General features: G+C 40.9%; 1 protein-coding gene across 7 annotated transcripts in view; it reads right to left on the bottom strand.

Annotated features, from left to right (window-relative positions):
- Positions 1-11,762, bottom strand: part of LOC308184791 (spindlin-Z) — a 57,145-nt gene extending 45,383 nt beyond the window's left edge. Inside the window, exons 1-4 of one of the 7 annotated variants that reach the window (XM_080572353.1) lie at positions 10,286-10,582; positions 8,827-9,049; positions 7,738-7,868; positions 6,250-6,316 (exon numbers count right to left, since the gene is read on the bottom strand). The gene's annotated coding sequence lies outside the window, so the exon portion shown is untranslated. Of the gene's footprint in view, positions 1-6,249; positions 6,317-7,737; positions 8,146-8,826; positions 9,050-10,285; positions 10,583-11,325 lie in introns of those variants that run through there. The other 6 variants (XM_080572350.1, XM_080572354.1, XM_080572349.1 and 3 more) reach the window with 6 other exon arrangements.
- Between the last annotated feature and the right edge of the window lie 545 nt (positions 11,763-12,307).

The raw sequence follows: 12,307 nt of genomic DNA, 5'->3' as shown, positions 1-12,307 counted from the left end.
ACTGGACCCAATACTGAGCCCTGGGGAACGCTACTTGTGACGAGACAACAATTGGATTTAACTCCATTCACAACAACCCTTTGTGCCTGGCCACCCAGACAGCTTTTTACCCAGCAAACATTACATCCGTCCATCCATGAGCTGCCAGTTTTTCCAGGGAAATGCTGTGGGAAGCGGTGTAAAATGCTTTGCTAAAGTCCAAGTAAACAACATCCACAGCCATTCCCTCATCCACTAAGCGGGTCACCTTGTCATAGAAGGAGATCAAGTTAGTCAAGCAGGACCTACCTTTTAGAAACCTATGCTGACTGGGTCTGATCACCTGGTTGCCCCATACGTGCCGCATGATGGCATTCAAGATGATCTGATCCATGACCTTCCCTGGCACTGCGGTCAGACTGACAGGCCTGTAATTCCCCAGACCCTCCTTCCTACCCTTCTTGCAGACGGGCATCACATTCACCAACCTCCAGTCAACTGGGACATTCCCAGTTAGCCAGGACTGCTGATAAATGATGGAAAGCGGCCTGGTGAGCACTTCTGCCAGCTCCTTCAGCGGATCCCATCCGGCCCCATAGATTTGGGTGTGTTCAAGTGGTGTAGTAGATTGCTAACCATTTCCCCTTGGAAGGGCTTCATTTTGCTCCCTGTCTCTGTCTTCCAGCTCAGAGGGCTAGGTACCCCAAGATCAATTAGCCTTACTACTAAAGACTGAGGCAAAGAAGGCATTAAGTACTTGATCCTTCTCCTCATTTCCTGTCACAATGTTTCCCCCTGCATCCAATAAAGGATGGAGATTCTCCTTAGCCCTCCTTTTTTTTATGTATTTATAAAAAGACATTTTAATTGTCTTTTACTGCATATTCTTCTTTCAGACCTGCTTACCACTCACTCGTTGCTTTGATGAAACAGTATGTATTGTAAGCATGCGACTACTAACTACATGTTAGTTTCTACCCTGTTTTCTGCAGCTCAAGTTTTCAGAGGAGAAATGGTTCTTTTAGTGTTTTCTCATTTCTAATAGCATCTTTCTTCAAGTTTGAGACATGACTTCTTCCTGTGTATAGCGGACAGCCTGTGATAACAAAAGCTACTGGTTGAAAATGCTTCAGGCATCATCAACATCCTCCTAGGTGCAGAAGGTTCCAGCTATGAACAATACATTGAACAGTATAATCATTAAGCAAGGAAAGTTAACATTGTAATTTAACATGATTTAACGCAATCTTGTTTCTGTGAGAAACGTTAAAGGGATGTTTTTCCTGTATTGGTAAAGTTATGAATGAATCCAGCAAACATCCCTCCTACAAGTGACATAAAAAAGATGAATAAGAGTTGGTAGAAAAACCTCTCTCCTTTCTATTCCCTTAATTGCCAGTGTCCTGGGAAGTTAAGTTACGACTTCACTGACAAGTTGGTGGATTTTTATTTCCTCCATTAGTAGCCTTAACACTTAATTCTGCCATTACGTAGATAGTCCCCCTAATGAAGTATGCTAATCCTGACCCTCAGAAGCAAGATGAGTTGATCACACCATTCAATTCTCTTCATACAGAATAAGAAAAATGCTATCCTAGCTTTTTTGGAGAAGAGTGGAAGGAGAAGACTTTCCTCAACAGTAAACAACATGATCCATACAACCCTAAACCATTTTAAAAAAATGGTTATACAAAACAATATACCTTCACTAAGTTCTCAAGTTGTATTTGAATTTTATCAGTATTTTATTAACTTTTTTCCAGAAATGCTAGTAACTTGTACAAAAAAGCAACACTTCTCATAAAAACATCTACATCAGTCTACAGCTTTTCCAATTATTCCTGAAGTATTCTGTATGCTGAAGGCTTCAGAAACATATCAAGTGCACTCCCCCTCCCTATAGTATCTATAATGAAATAGCATCATAGATAAGTAGGCTTCAAAGAGTCCTCAAAATGATCATCTACTTTAAGCTGTTTTCTTGACAGAAGGTTGATTATAGCTAAGCTGTATTTTCCAAGTCTTGTGTTTTCTGTTTACTATCTTTCTGTACTTTCCAATTATTTTCAAGCATACAGCCCAAAAATGCTTCTTTCAAATTTTGTTAGCATATTTATATTTTATCTTTCAAATCACTAATAGAATTTGAATGAAAGCTAATCCAAGGATATGCCAAGTATGGTTCATAAGAACTTCCCAGGAAACCATGCAAGAAGTTCCACCTACAAGAATCATCAACAACTGAAGAAACTAACCTCCCTAATGAAAACTACCTCTCAGCGTGCATTTATAGTTTCTTTGTTTCTTATACTACAGCTTCCATAAATAGGCTAAAGTAAGCCATGTTTTTGATTTGAAGAAGGGTAGCTTATCAAAGAAACAAAGCTACTTTATCCTTTTTAAGATCAACCCAAGAGATTCATTGCTATTTAATTCACATATGGCACAAGTTTACCAAATAAGTTTTCCTTCCTGCTAATAATTTAAGGAATTAACTCACTGCATCTTCCTATTTATTCAGCACCTATCAACCACCAAAACCAGTCAATACTATTAGAAGTTATACTGGCATTTCCCAAACTTGCTAGTTACTTTTTGTAAAAGCTTTACTGTTGTAATAAACACAAGCATTTTAAAAATCAGGAGTTTTTAGAAGTTTGGATTTTACACAGAATACCAGAAAAAACATACGTTAGCAGATTTTGCAGGGAACTATAGATTACTAGCCATATACAATTGCCAGACACCTATTCTGATAAAGTTCCCCCTGCCATACCTCACTGTATTTAAGAAAAACACTTCTGTTCTAATAGGTTACACACTTTCCTTCCCAAAATTCAGAAAAGCTTTTGTTACCATTGCAACTGAGCCTTATGAAGCAAAAATACAGTAAAATTTAACAATGATGGAGCAATGACAGACTTCCAGATAGACGTTTTGGTATTGTGACGTATAAACTTCGGCCACTTGATAGGTCATTTATAAAGTTCTAGCTCATTTCGACAAGCTTTGCCCTAATTTTGGCAAACTTTATGTGAACTTCAGTGTGAACTTTTATGTGAATCACTGGCCACAATGACTTTGCCTGATAGCAAACCTGCAGAAATCTGCTCTGAGCTGGTAACAGACAAAGAATGATAAACAGCCCAGACTATCATCTCAGAACAACAGCTATGTTGAGGAGATTTCATGGTGCACATGAACATTAAGGACTGATTGTAGATAAATTTAGGACTGGGACTGGGCTGTAGCCCACACGTGGGCTATATTTTCCACTGTGGAAAAATATACTTTCAGAGAACAGCTACATGAGTTTGTGAGTATATGAACTGCCTCTACAAACAAGCAAAATGCCTCCATCAAACATTTAATTCTTCTTGTCCTGTATTAACAGAAAGGTGAAAAAATGGTGGCAAAAAGGAAGTCAAGACTAAGAATCAAGACCATCTTGGAATCTTTTTTCCCTTGCTTATCCTACATAAAATGTGCATTCATTTCTTAAACTCTTACCAAAAATTTCTGTGTCTAAATTACTCTATTGTACATGCAGCCCAAATAGAGAAAAAAAACAAAACAGGAAATTATATTCTTCAAGACAGAAGTACCTCCATAAAAACATATTTTAAAAGTGGGAGAAAACACCAGAGGAAGAGAGAACAAAAAGGAGTAGAAAACAGAGTGAACACCAAGGTCAAAAGAGGAAGAGCTCCATAGCAGAGCAAATATTCCTGAAGGAACTGCAGCCCATAGAAGACCCACACCAGTGCAAATATTCCTGAAAGGAGCACAGCCTGTGGAGAATCTATGCCAGAGCAGAAAAAAAGTGTGAGAAGAAAGCAGCAACAGAAGGGTAGGAATTTGGAGTGAGGTTGAGCCTGGGAAAAGGGGGGAGAAAAAGTATTTCCCTAAGTTAAAATACCCCAAGTCTGTTCTGCCCATGACAATAATTGTTAAATGACCACTCTGTCTTTACAAGCTTTCTTGCTCCTATTCTTCCTATTTTCTCCCCTCCATCCCGCTGGGGTGGGTGTGGGGGAACAGCAGCTGGGTAAGAGTCTGTCTGCCAGCCAGGGCCAACCCACCTATCCCTGCTTCATATTTAAACTAGATACCCCCATCCAAACAGTCTCCTATAAGCGTGGGCAGAGGCCTCAGATAGGATGTTCATTCACAGCAAAAAATCCTGTCTCCAGTTGTTATCATTTTAAAATGTACTTTTCATCCATTATTAATACAGCTACACCCCTAGTCATATGAAATAATGTTTGCCTCATTGTCCTCTCTATACAAGCCAACACAGCTATAACTGAGGGTAGGAGTGAACCCCCCACCCCCCCAACCAACTTTAAACAAGCAAACTGTTAAGACAGCGCACAAATCAGAAGAGAGGTTGCTTGCTCTTTGTCTTATGGCTGACACGTAACAATAAAGTATATTTCTACTAACAAGATTGTGGAACAGAAGATCAGAAGAGATGTAACCTGAGGTGCCCTCAGCAGTCAATGGACCAAGAAAGATTTCTATTTATATTCACTTCTAGAGAAGCCTTTACCTTCTTCCTTCAGCGATTAAGACATGAACCTCCGGGATCCAAGGCTAGCCTTTGTGAATGCCCTACCCAATAAGGGCCCAATGCTTTCCAGTTTCCAAACATGTCAAACACCTGTGTACTCCCTAACTCTAAAAGTATTTAAGAGTCAGATTTTTAAAGAGTATTTGTGCCACATGACAGTGTCGTTTTATACTGTTGTGTTAAGGGTATATGGATGAGGGAGGCCCTCCCATTGAGTCACAAGGTTCAGAAAGTACCCCCTTGCTTTCTAAACTCCTACTCAGAGAGGAACCTAGGTGCAGCTGGATCAAGTCCTAGTCCCAGACTTGGTCAACGGTTTATGTCTAAAGGATTATCAGTATAGCCACTTATTAGAGTCAACGTTTGCCTGTTTCAGAGCCCTGCCAAGGACTTTCACTGAGACAGTTTCGCAAAGTTGTAAAGATAGGTAATTTATTAAGGTGACAGATATCACAGATTCGGGATTGCCACTGATAAATTCACTTACTGCAATAATTGAGCTGAAATTAATAGTTTAGCGCTTTAGTTATCAATATTTTCCCAGGTAACATCTGACAGTCAGAGGCGAAAGTCTTACCGAGAGGCGTCCCTGCTTGGGAAGGAGAGAGGTCCAGGCCTGTCGACCCGTCTGATAATTGGAGTTCTCATCCTCTATACCCCCCCCAAAAAAAAAGGATTCTGAATACCAGATTTATACTTTTGGCCAGGTGGGACCGAGTCATTTATCATGTGACTAGCTCTCAGCAAGGCTTGTTGCATTGTTTGATCAAGAGGAAGGGGGAGGCAAGACCAACTTTCGGTACAGAAACAGGTTGCTTTCCTGGCTTTACTTGAAACATCAGGCTGTGAGGCTCCTGCCTCACCCCACACATCGCTTATTTGTTGTAGTTCCCGGGCCCATTGTTCAACTGCAAATTTCCAACAACTGTCCTGTACTTTGGCCAGATGAGCAAGATATGCATGTTAATCAATTCACATTCCTGCATGTTAATTAAATCACATTCCTGCTCAAACCCGGTCTCAGCAATCCCCTGCTGATTTACAGTCACTTGGTATTTCAACACCAATAAGCCTGGCAATATTCTACGGACAGGCAGAATTTTCTGATCAGCTTTTTTTTTTTTTTTTAAAAAAAAGATACTCCTGTATCTTCCTGTTAGTGATTTGGGGGGGAATTTCAATCAACTTAATTTGTCAACTCCAAAGATGTCAAGTAGATTCAACAGCTGGTCACCATGATATAAATGTTCTCCCTGTAAAAGGCTACTAGAAGTCATCAATATAAAAACAGCTGGAATATATCCCTGGAGGTCTTTAAAAGACGTTTAGATGTAGAGCTTAGTGATATGGTTTAGTGGAGTACTTAGTGTTAGGTCGGAGGTTGGACTCGATGATCTTGAGGTCTCTTCCAACCTAGAAATCTGTGATACTGTGATATTAATGAAAAACAAACAAAAATATAGATCTCCTCTATCCAAACTACCACCTGCAATTGAAGGTCTGAAGTTCAGCAGCTCATCTATGTTAAGGATGTAGTAAGTTGCTGAAATCCACAGATTCCACTCTTGAAATTAAGATCTACTTTCACCACTATCTAGAAGCGCAGACCCTGAACAGCACAAGAGCATTCAACACTAATATTAAAAAAAAAAACAACACTAAAAGCTAATGGGGAGGAGAGAACTATAAAAACCTACTTGCAAGTGTTTACAGCATATTGTCAGTAACTCATCTTTTATAATGAGTATTTTCTTGGAGATCTGTCTATAAAGAAAACATAAAAGTTAATTCAACAATACATTTCAACCACCTTGCAATAACTGCACATATTAGAATGCAATTAGGTAACATTTAAGTCTAATATAGTCACCACGGTTAATGGCAACAATTTGTAATGGATCCACAAACTGATGAAATATATAGTTCCCAAGTAAGCAAGTCAAACATCACATAACATGGACTTACAGCAGTTTTACAACATATATTACATAAAAGAAATATAAAAAGATATTCTCCTCAACCTCTCCAATAGCTAAATCAATTCACCTCCTAAATTCTGCACGACAAAACTAATAACCAAATTCACATTTTAGATCAAGTTAAATCCAACCACTCTCACATAGTAAAAGCAGTAATAAGTACTGTATGACATTTAGTTAAATAATATCATTATTATTTGAAAATTACTTCAGTGATCCCAGGCCTGTTTTTCACTGTTCACAGATAAAATACAAATTAACTACACTGTTTCAAGAAACTCAACACCTGTCTTTGTCATGGAGATGTATATGGAAACAGTCTGGATGTTCATATAAGAAAGGTCACATTCCCCATTCCTTTATGTCACGTGGTATGATGACATCTAGGCAGCATTTGCTTTGGATAGCAAGTGGGCCTCATCTTGATATGGAGAAAGTACCAATTAGGAAAAGCAATATCAAGAAAGGTCACTGTTTGCCTTCAAACTATAAGCTTACCAAATTCCGAAGAGTACTAATACAATGAAAACAAAAAATCTCTGGCACCTATTAGAAACAAGCTATCTGACCACCCAAACAGAAAATGAGTTATCATATTAACAAACAACGGGGGGGGGGGAGCACAAGAAGTTTACAACAGTAGACTTTAATGTCTAAAAAGACTGGCTGTTACCCTCCTTCAGAAAACACAATCTTATTGAAAGCTGTTTCATTTGTCAAAATTTAAGCAAATAATGCATTACATTTAAACAGCTTTAAAAGAGCTACTGTATCAGTATGATATTTACAAATCTTAACATATCAGAGTTCAACTTGGCAACAGTTAGCAATGAAAGCTACAGATAAGTCAGCAGAAGAACACTTTTCATAAGAAAAATATAGGAAAACATTAACATATAAGATGGACCAAAAATGTTTGCTACCTTCAGGACTTCATATTTCAGTTGGAAATTTCACAAATATTTAGTGCTACACTCAGTCATGATTTGTTCTTCGATCAGTTTCACTGAAAAATATTTCTTGTAAGAAGTAATCAATTTATTTCTAACATCTCTCAGCATGCCTATCACAGAGCCTGTACATTTCTTGAAGTCTTCCCCCAATCCCCCACCTCATTTCACAATATGAGCAAACAAACAGTTTTGAAAGAAACAATTCTAATAATATAGTTTTTGATTTGGCTAAGCATAGCCTAAAATTACCCACAAGGACCAAAACATTGGAGTGTCTTCACTTCTTGGCACCAAAGGTACAAAGATTTTGCAGATTCTTCAACTAGATCAGCTCCCCATGGGACACGAAGGAAGACCAACAATATTGATTTTTGACAAACTCATCTAGATAACCAAGACAGGAAGAAAAACCTTCTAGGTATCATTCAAAGGAACACAATCACAAGTTATAGCAAAGATGCTATAAACAATAAATATTTGTAAAGCTAATAATGTATGCGAGAAACTAAGTTGTGTTTTTGCAGTAGAGAACTAATTTTCTGTATTCCACGGTAGTTGTGTAGTCATAATAAGGAGAAATGCTAAGTAGATAAGTGGACAGTAGAAGGCCTCACTGTTCCAAAATGAGGTGGAAGGCTTGAGAAAAACAGGATGAGCAGCGTAGGAACAGTAAAACAAAGATCACAGGGTCTCAAAACATAAGAAAGGGAAAAAAAAAAAAGGGAAAAGGGAGAAATTAAAGGGTTGAAAAAAAATGTACGTATATGGTATAGAGGAGCATCGAGTAGGTTGTAAACCTGTAGTACTCAGCCAATGAGGAAACAGGGGAGGTGATCAGGTGTCGGGTAATAGGGAATAAAAGGTTATGATTTGTTTACTATAATGCGCTCCTAATTGGCAGGACGCCCACCATTGCAATGGCAAATAAAATAGCTTCACAGAAGATCCTGTCTGAAGAAAATTATTTGAGATTTTTCTCACATGTAGAAATGAACTTTACCAAAAAAAATAAGCTCTAGCAAGAAAATTACAGCGTACTAGAATAAAAAACCATCATGACTATTTCAAAGTGAAATGTTTCCACTCTAAACCCATTATTTAAATGGATTCTTGGGGGGTGAATTGTACGTTTTTGTCTAATTTTTTATTTTTAGTTCTGCATCCAAAATAACTTGCTTAAGCATCAAAAAGACTATTTAGAGGGAGGAGCTGCATATCTTGTCATTTCACACTTTTAATAAGAAAGTTAGCAATAATTTCAGCATTTGGTCACTATCATAACAAATGACAAAGTATCAAACCGTTCTATTGTGTTTTTGTTTGTTTGTTTTACAAATATTACCTTGTTGGATAGTTTGTTGAAAGTAAAAAGACTGCTGCACAAATCCACTAACATATCAAATTACAGACTCTCCCTCTGACTTCACAATCTAGAAGTATTACAGATTGCTCAGGATCCGTAACATAGATGCACGTTCCAAAATGTAATTTGGATGACTCCATTCAAGTTTTATGTTGTTGTAAACTCAATATTATCATTTATTTTCTCCTCCAGGTAATCGACACTTGTTAATGGGAATGGAAAAAGTTGAAGAAAAAACAGTCACAAATTAAAAGAGTATTAATATATGATACTACATTTAAATGCTAGAATTAGGTAACTATTTACTTCTATATCAGTAAAAACAATGATTACGCTATGTCAATGCTTCTCCACTAGAAGCTTCCAAAGCAAAGCAGCCAATGAAAAGAGTTAAAACATTACTTTAGGGCACTGCTCAGATTGATAGTGATGACTATCAATGGGTACGTGCTTTGAATAAAGACTGTGTTTTTTAAATATAATCTTTGAAAATGAAACATTTACTATGAGTTACAGTAACACATCTAGAAAGCAACACATCCTTTGCACCTTGAGCATTCATCCTTAAGTTAAAATCTAGATATACACCCCCCCCCAAATCTACATTCAAATGTTATTTGGGCTTTATGCCATTTAAGTTTTATATATATATAAATACATTTAATATATAATAAGTTATAAAATATTTATAAACATATTGTATATACACAGAAAGATATTTTCATTGAAACCAGAAGGAGGTGCTCTGAATAACAGGTTGGTGGTGCTGAACTGAACATTTGCCTTGTATTAGGAGGTCAGAAACACAATGTCTTGCAGTTCAGTATCACACTTCAGTTCACAATGCTTTGTCTTTTAAAGAAAAAAAAAGTACTCCTTTTAACAGAAAAAGGCACCTCATTTTGCGCTATCGTCATCACTAGGGCAAAGTAATCTGTGACAGAAAACTAGCAACGCAAAGAGACACAGCAACTGTTAATTCCAGTTTTGTCTCCTATGAGCTGTGAGGTATTTAAGATACTGACAAGGAGATACAGGAAAAGCCAAGACACCCCTCCCCCCAAAAAAGCTACTGCTTTTACCTACACAGTGTCTATTCTAACATGATTAGCTCAAGTTTTTCCAGCTGTGGTGAGTTGATACCTTATACTGAACTACATCCTAAAGTTAAAGGAACAGCACTAGATCTTTCTGCAAGTGTAATACAGTGGTATTTCATATCAGCGAGCATATTTGGCACATCACACACACACACACACCAAAAAAAGAAAGATAAAAGCATTCCACTCTAGCCTCTTTCAGCAGGACTCAGCCAATTCTCCCCCACCAGCCCACCTTCCAGGCCTTGCCAGGTTCCCAACTCCATTCTGATTTTAAGTTTCATTTTGTTGTAAACAACAAAACGAAAGCAGAAAGCTTTCAAAGCGACGATCCTTACCCTTGAAATCCCACCGCGCACACAATAAGGACGGTGCATTGTTTTTCCTCTCTTTTTTTTTTTTTTTTGACAGCAGATGAGGGGGAAGAAACAAAACCCTCAATGGAGGAGAGACTAAGTAGCAGAGACAGAGAAGGAGGAGAGCCTAATGGAGAACCAAGGCAGAGCGTCAGCCATGTTGTAAGTGTTGGTCCAGTATCTACAAACCTACAGCAGCTCTTAGAGTCTGGGAGAGAGGGGAAAGAAAGGAGGGGGAGAAAGCAGCGGCAGCCACAGACAAAGGAATCCAGCAAAGCCCAAGCAGAGCGCGCGCATACACATACGCCCTGGGTGTCCCAGGTAGCGGTGCGTGCAGTCCCAGCGCAGCCAGCCCAGCGCGTTAGCACGGCGGCGACTTTCCCAGCTACACCTTCTAGTTGCTGTGACGCAGCCGAGCCCCGCCGCCACCCTCACAACCCTTTCGCCCTGTTTTTTCGCGACGGGAAGAAGGGCAGGGCGGAGGCATGCCTCCCTCCCCCAACGTGCGCTATCGACAAAGAGGCTGAGAGCGCCTCGGTGGGCCCCAGCCCACAATACAATAGCTCCCTAGAGAGAAGGGGGGAGGGAAATATGCAGCTGAAATCCTTCCCCTCCGGTGGGGGGTGGCGATGGATACAGAGACACCGCGCCAGAGGAGGACAACAGTCCCTCCGAAGTCCGGAAGGGCGGGGGTTGCTAAGGAGCCGGGGCGCTAAGGGGGAAGAGAGGAGAGAGACAGCAACATAAGCCCGAGAGCCCCACAGCCCCACTCTCGCCCGGTTCCCGCGGTTTCCGGGCGAGCCGCCGAGGCAGGCAGCAAAGAAGGAAGGGTAACAGAATCTGAACACTACAAGTATATAAATAACATCAGCCTCAGGGGAGGGAAAGCTAGGAGTGCTGGCTCTAGCTCATCTCACAACGACTCCCTCTGACTCTGCCCATTACTAGGCATTCCTAGGCCAGGCCAGGCCAAGCCACGCCATGGGCCGCACGCTCTCCCCCCACTCGCGTTCGCCACTCACCTGCCGGGGGAATAGGAGCTCGGGACTGCCAGGCGAGCAGACCAGGACTGCTGGAATTGCAGCCTCAGCAGCTCTCCTGCCTCACCAGGCTACTCAGCTTCTCTGCGGCAGTAGCGGGAACAGCTGCTCTGCTCCTCTCGTTTGTCCTCCTCCGCCGTCAGCGTTACTGCCTCCTGCTTGCCTCTGCCACATTTGGATCCCCCTCTCTACACGAGCTCTACCACCAGAATAGAGGCCTCCTCACCTTCCTGCCAAATTGTGAGTTCGCCGCATTGAGCCGTTCAAAACACAGGGCCGGACACCGCCCTCCTCTCCGTCAACGCGCAGGCGCACTGTGAATTCCGAACTGCGACAGGAGAGCAAGCAATCCTCCACCCAGTCCACCACCAATCACTATTAACAAGCGCCCTCACCTTCCTCTTCTACTGCCGTCTCCCCCTATCCTGCTGGCAGTTATAACGAAGTGTGGTGTGGGCTGGTCTGTAGCTAGATGGCAGGCATCTGTCTGATGGTTCTCAAAATGTAGGCCACCAGGCCCTGGGACAGTGAGCATCTGCCTTTCCCCTCCCCTCCTCCCTGCCGTGAGGGGCCTAGGGTTTCCTCATGAGGGTGGCCACAGTGCTTCTGTTGTGGTTTAACCCGGTCGGCAGCTAAGCACCACACAGCCGTTCGCTTACCCTCCCCCCTCCCTCTCTGGGATGGGGGAGAGAAACGGGAAAATGAAGCCTGTGGATTGAGATAGAGACAGTTTATTAAGACAGGAAAATAATAATAATAACAGTGACAATAGTACTACTACTAATAATGTGTACGAAACAAGTGATGCACAATGCAATTGCTCACCACCCGCTGACCGATGCCCAGCCTATCCCCGAGCAGCTGGTCCCCCCACCCCGGCTAGCCACCCCTATATATTGTTTAGCATGATGTCAGATGGTATGGAATACCCCTTTGGCCAGTTTGGGTCAGCTGTCCTGGGTCT

This window comes from Anser brachyrhynchus, assembly GCF_964034855.1.
Source record: "Anser brachyrhynchus genome assembly, chromosome: W".
Taxonomy (NCBI): Eukaryota; Metazoa; Chordata; class Aves; order Anseriformes; family Anatidae; genus Anser; species Anser brachyrhynchus.
Note: the sequence above shows the minus strand (reverse complement) of the source record. Positions and strands in the feature narration are given on the sequence as shown.